Below are 6,501 nucleotides of genomic sequence, written 5' to 3'. Positions count from 1 at the left end.
CCAGCAATAGTAGTTAATATTGTGCTGATTGGGAAGCGAAGGATTAGGAGTACATGTACAGATAGAGATGGTACATGATGTTCCTGAGCTGCTGTGACCATGGAATTGTCCCGCCAAGAATTTATAACGTAGAACATCTGATTAGAAAGGTAGTTTAACTTGATGGTCCTCTTGGAAAAAAAAAATTACAGGAAGGGGGAAGAGAAAGTAGCTTTGCAGACTCTTTCTTCAGGAGATGAACGAGATTGAGAAGGGTACATGGTGGAGCATACTGTTTGTGATCTGTGGAAGGAGCAGGCTTGATGGAATGAACCAAACTTTTCACAGTCTATGCTTTGTTCATGGGGATAGATATGTTTGTGCATTCTGGATTAGAACCAAGTAAATTAGTCAGTGCCTAAAACTTCTGCAGAAGTGATTGACGATCAAAGTGTGCATTTATACTGCAACTTGAGCATTGCTGCAAAGCAGTCTGGCTCTGGATTTGGTTCTCATTGTGACCCACAGGAAGATGCAGTTGTGTACCACTTGAACTGGGTGTGTAATTCCAGTCTAGTGTCAAATCTGGTTTATAAAATATTAAGTGGCTCATTGGCTAAGATCATGCGTAACTGACCTGACAGGGGAGTAGCCACCATGACCTCCGGGTGGTTCTCCCTGGATCAGGAAGGTATATGTTTGCTTTTTTGGAAACAGGAGGTGGGTGGGGTGGCTTGACCCATCCACCTCCACGGAGGTGTGTGGGGGACCTGACCCATCCACCTCCATGGCACGAACCTGGTATTGCAGTACTTCCAGGAACGGTGCAGTGGCTCTAGGCCTTTTGGCTAAGAGCATTGGCGCAGAGTGATCCTTGGCGTGTGCAAGGTGACCTCTGGCGTTTGTGATTTGACAAAGAATTGGAACGATTGGCTACGAATTTCAAAAAAAAAAAAATAGGCCAGTTAGAAACATTTAAAACTTTTATTTAATAGTATTGGGATTTTGGATAGTGTAGCCCATACTCTCGTTTTATGTTTACATGCAGGAGCATAAGTATGCAGACTGATCTCTCTTGGATTTGACCATCCCAGTTGCCTTATAAATAAGGTACTACGGCTACAAATTGATACTGTAGTGACTGATCCGAGATCAATAGCTGTAATAAAACGGCCCTGAGCGAAACCCAATTCATAATGCTAACCTCCGAGAACATGTCCCTTCCCTCTTGAAATCAAGCAGCAACTAACCAGCTTTCTAATGAGATTCGTGACAGTCCAGGACTGTGATGCAATACTCAGAAGAGCGGGCTAATGTTTGTTGGAAAACTGACTGGATAATATGAAGCAGCCTAGATTGGAATGTAGGAATTTTTGAGTAGAGCCATATGTTTTTTCTCTCGATGTATCAGATTTTTTGCAAGTTTAACGAATGTTAGTGAATTCAGTTGGGTGAAGAGAAAAAAATCCCCTGTGGGTGTTTTATCTTCTATCCAACTGTCACTATTACATTAAGGCAGTGTTCTACATTACTGCAAGAGATTTTGACACACAACATCACATGAAATCTGACTCTTTGGGAGGGAGGTAAATTGCACCATTTGTTTTGTCTCCAGTCCTGGGATAATACTGAAATGTACTGCTTATTATACAGGCTTCCATTTTACTATCTTAAGATGCCTTGCACTACATTTTGAGATGGCATTTAAAAAAAAATACAACTATGGCATTGTCCATGGCGCGAAAGGGTTTGCATCACCACAGTGGAGGGGAAGGGCGCAAGAGCACTTGGATAAGCTGGGGTACTGGAGAATTTGGGGGAGATAGGTTGTAGAAGTGGAGGCTATACAGTGTGGGAGGAAGGGGTTTGTTGAGGTAGTTAGAAGTTTATGGGAGCACCGAGAAGAGTTGAGGTGCGGGATTCTTTATTTTTCAGGATTTTAAAAAAATTACATTTTCTTCCAAACTCTGCAATTCAATTCGAGAGCAGTGGTCATCTTGTAATATGTAAGGGAGGAATGTAGGAGACATGGCTTCAACAGATGTAGTACTGTATCATTCATTTTCTCTGAACTCTTGCTTTTGAATTACATTTTATGAATACGTTCACATTAGATAAGCAAGAGGATGCAACATGAAAACATTTCACCCTTGCATTGTCTGTGTTCATTGAGTTTTGACCTGTCAAATTTTGCTGCGCATCCAATCAGTTGACTGCTGTTGTTATTTTAAATTCAGCTAGGTGCAGAAAGGGGAAAGTCCAGGTCTGGAAGAGGAAGGTGAAGCGAGTGGAAACTCATGCTGGGTGTGGGATGCAGTGGCAGACTTTGAACCCGGGAGTGGAAGGAACGGGGAGCAAAGTACAAAAGTGCATTGCCTGAGTTTTGTTATCTGCTTTGCAGGCAATCGGCATTATTCCAGTAATGCTATTGTTTGTTTATTTGGGATTTTTTTGGTTCATAGATATTTTCCATGTGTGAGAGGTATTTTGGAAGTGTGTGTGACTGACAAAAATATCTTTCAAAACTTTAGAGAGCAGGCATTGGGGCTCTATACTATCATATAATTCTATTACAAACTACTCGGAACTAAAACAAATAGAATTCAATTTTTATACAGGCAGTATTTTCAAAGACTAATTGTACACTGGTAAAAGTGAAAAATTCATTCTGCTTTATTCAGATTGTGCCAATTATTTTGCTTTGTATATTAGATCACCATTTATTGGGAGGATTTTTTAAAGTAATAGTAGTCACTCACATATTTAAAATGCTTGCTGCTCGAGATATAGTTGGTCAAAGGAACAAACACATTGGCCACAGCCAGACAGCTATATTTCGCATAACTGTACTGAGAGAGCGATAACCATTAAACAAGAAGGAACTCACTAATTATAATAATTTTCCAAACATGTTCCAGTGGATGCATATGCTGAAGTCAAGGGTTATATTTCTTTTTGTATTACATATGCTTCTCATGGGCATCATTATTCCAGAATGGAATATTTGCTCTTGACCATACATCTCATTTTGTGTTAATATTTTACCTCATGTTGTTTGTATCCAATCCCTCAGAATGAGAAAAGAAAACTTTGGCCACATAATTGTTACTGACGGTAATGTTGTAAACCTATTGAAAGTAACAGACCATTGCACATTTTCTATGCATAATGTACATATTCAGTGATTGCAGACTTATTCTAGTCCTGAGTTCACAAGAGTGCAGGCAAGAGAGCAGCTAATCCGAAGCATTACTGACTCTGAGGAGAAAAGTGATTTAAAAAAAAACTCAATTAAATATCTGTTTAAAAGTGGATGTTTGTATTGCATCCAGTGAACACTATCGAACATCTTCTTTGTTCCATGTTCCAACCTGCTGCCAGTTTCCAGTCATCCTAAACCAGTCCATGTGCACATATCATCATGTGTGTGTGTCTCGAAAAAGAATTTTAAAAAGTTTGATCAAGCACCTAGCTGTAACTATGTAATGGCCGAGAGGGCAATGCTTCTCCAGAAATGTCCCAGGTTTGAGTCCTGCTCCACTCTGAGTTCGTTGATTCAGCTGAAGCAGTAGTTGAGAAGCTAAATTTGGTTTTGGCCCCCAGGCCAGGGGGAGGAGATTTGGACAGGATTCCTGTTCCTGCTCACTATCTATTGACTGTTGTGGTCTACATGTGTCTGGATTTTGGGTCTGTTCCAGATTGGGCTCAACTGTCTAAAGCTGTCTGGACTTGTACATGAAGAATGGCATTAGATTAAAATACCATTTTATTGCTATAATGCCTGCTGCAGATGGAGCAATAAAAATACAATATTGGATAAAGTAGCCATATATCTTCCCCTCCCCTCCCCTCTCAGCATTTCGAAGGGACCGCTCCCTCCGCGACACCCTGGTCAATTCCGCAGTCACCCCCAGCAGCCCCTCCCCTTCCCACAGCACCTTCCCGTGCAAGCACAGGAGATGCAACACCTGCCCCTTAACCATCTCCCTTCCCACTATCCAGGACCCCAAATACTCCTTCCAAGTGAAACAGTGATTTACTTGTACTTTCAATTTAGTATACTGTATTCGCTGCTCACGATGTGGTCTCCTCTACATTAGGGGGACCAAGTGTAGATTGGGTGACCGCTTTACGGAGCACCTCTGTTCAGTCCCGCAAGTGTGACCTTGAGCTTTCGTTCGCTTGTCAGTTTAATTCTGCACTCCATTCCATTCCCACTCTGACCTCTCGATCCTCAGTCTCCTACACTGTTCCAACGAAGCTCAGCGCAAGCTCAAGGAACAGCACCTCATCTTTCGTTCAGGCACTTTACAGCCTTCTGGACTCAACATCGAGTTCAACAATTTCAGAGCGTAACCGCTGCCAATCTTTTGCTCCCTATCCCCCCCCCCCTCCCCGAGCCTGTTTCTTTTTTTCTCCTTGTCTGTAATGGCAGCTGGTCATTATCCCACCATTCACACCCTATCTCGACTAATGTTTTTCCAACTCCTGGTATTACCATTGAATTTGGGCCATCATCTTTTTTGTCTCTCTAATCTCTGCTGTCTTCCAACCTATGACATACCATCCCTTTTGTTTGTTCTTCCTCTCCCCCTTTCAGTGCTGGTTAAGAATCAACCCAAACAGTTAACTCTCTTTTCTCTCCACAGTGCTGCCTGACCCAATGAGATTTCCAGCAATTTCTGCTTTTATTTCAGATTCCAGCACCCGCAGTATTTTGCTTTTGTAGCCGTATGTCTAAATTGTCTAATAGTTAAACTATTTGAAATGTATAGGTTTGACGCGGGTGTCTGAGGAGAGCTAATTATATCACTAAGAATGTATCGCTGAGATCCCAAAATGGTTTGACATATGGGAGAACAGGAAGGGAAACTATAAGTGTAAGTATATACAATATATAGGTATTGAACTATGTCCATATTGGGTGGCTTGTTGATCTGCCATATCTATTTGCTAGCCTGTTTCTAAGGCAAGGTCAGAGTTTCATTATACGATAACCATTAAGAATCATTGTGTTTTATGATACCCACTTATTTGCCAAATCTGATCAAATACCTATCAATTGAAACTGAGTAATTCATGATTCTTTTTATATACATGGACAGACACTGTACCTCATGGCCATGTATATAAGAGGAGATCCATTAATCTCCCAATGCACAGGAGCAGACAAACTATTTATGTCAAACAAGAAAATAGAAATACAGGTACAACATCTCAAATCCGGCTGTCCGAAAACCGGAATTGTCCGAAAACTGGACATTTTTGAGAAAATCCCATTTGATATTCAGTAAAATAAAATCCGACCTGACCCACGCCAGCATTAGTACTTTGTCTGTCTCGGTAGCTTTATCGCAGTCTCCCATGCGCCCTGCCACCGCCTGCTCCTCCTCCGCCCCCCGCTCCGGAATCTTCTCTCCGCTTCCCGCCACCATTACCCAACTGGCAGCACTGTGTACGTGCGAAATCCGCGTCTCTGCACCAGGCCCCCGCAGCATTGATGGGGTCTATTCCACCTTGCGAAGTGTTCTGAATAAAAAGCGCCACCATTGTCTTCAATGTTTATCGTGTCCGAAATCCGTAAAAATCTGAAAACCGGCACAGACTCGGTCCTGAGGTTGCTGGATTTGAGACGTTGTACCTGTAGTAGGGTTAAAGTGTTAGAGTATGTAAATGACCATTATGAAATATTGTATTTTTAGTAAGTTTAATAGAAATCTATGAGGTACTCATTCTTTTTCTAGATCTGACGGTTTGTGGCCGGGGCGGTGGAATAATAGAAGCTTGTACAAAGTTGTGTTTCATTGGAGCTCGTGTTCCAGCTATGGGTTTCGGAGCCTGTGGCAATTCTAGTAGTACTTTTGGGCAGACATTCAAGACAGATTATGAATATTAACTTTTGAAGGGCCGATCACACTAAATAACTGGAAATCTTCTCTGATCAGCTTTTCCACTTGGTACAGATCGGCTTTGAACTTTGCAGTAGGTCAGAACTAAAACCTGAACTGATTGGCTATTCAAATTGACCCATCTAATCGAGTGGCATGCTACATTAAGCAAGATCATACTGATCCCATTAAGAAGTGTAATGAGGCACTCTGCTTTGTTGCCCAAGCTTGCTCACCTCTTCCTTTCTATGGGTTTCTGATGTCAATTAGGAATGGAGTAATGAGAAGATAAATATTTGATTTAAATATTTAATTGTGTGCATTGGAACTTGTCCACCAGCAGCACAGATTGAAAAACGATGAGGTTCCCTGCTGCCGGCAGAAACATGAGGGGAGGTCTAAATGAAGTGACCCTCCTGATGTTTATAGACCGTTTATAATTTTGAGCTGGTGTGTGAACTTTCTAACACATCTGTAATGCCGCCATTGGGCTTGATCTGCTTTATTTGGCTATTATCCCGTGTAACAGAGGTTGAAAGATAGGGGGAGGCGGAGAGGAGAAAAAGAGCTCTGCTCATACATGCTCATTGCTTTGATATGTCGAAAACTAAAAGTCATTCATAAAAGAGGAACC

The sequence above is a fragment of the Pristiophorus japonicus genome, unplaced genomic scaffold (assembly GCF_044704955.1).
Source record: "Pristiophorus japonicus isolate sPriJap1 unplaced genomic scaffold, sPriJap1.hap1 HAP1_SCAFFOLD_1020, whole genome shotgun sequence".
Classification (NCBI taxonomy): domain Eukaryota; kingdom Metazoa; phylum Chordata; class Chondrichthyes; family Pristiophoridae; genus Pristiophorus; species Pristiophorus japonicus.
The sequence above is the reverse complement of the archived record's forward strand: the minus strand, read 5'-3'. Positions refer to the sequence as shown.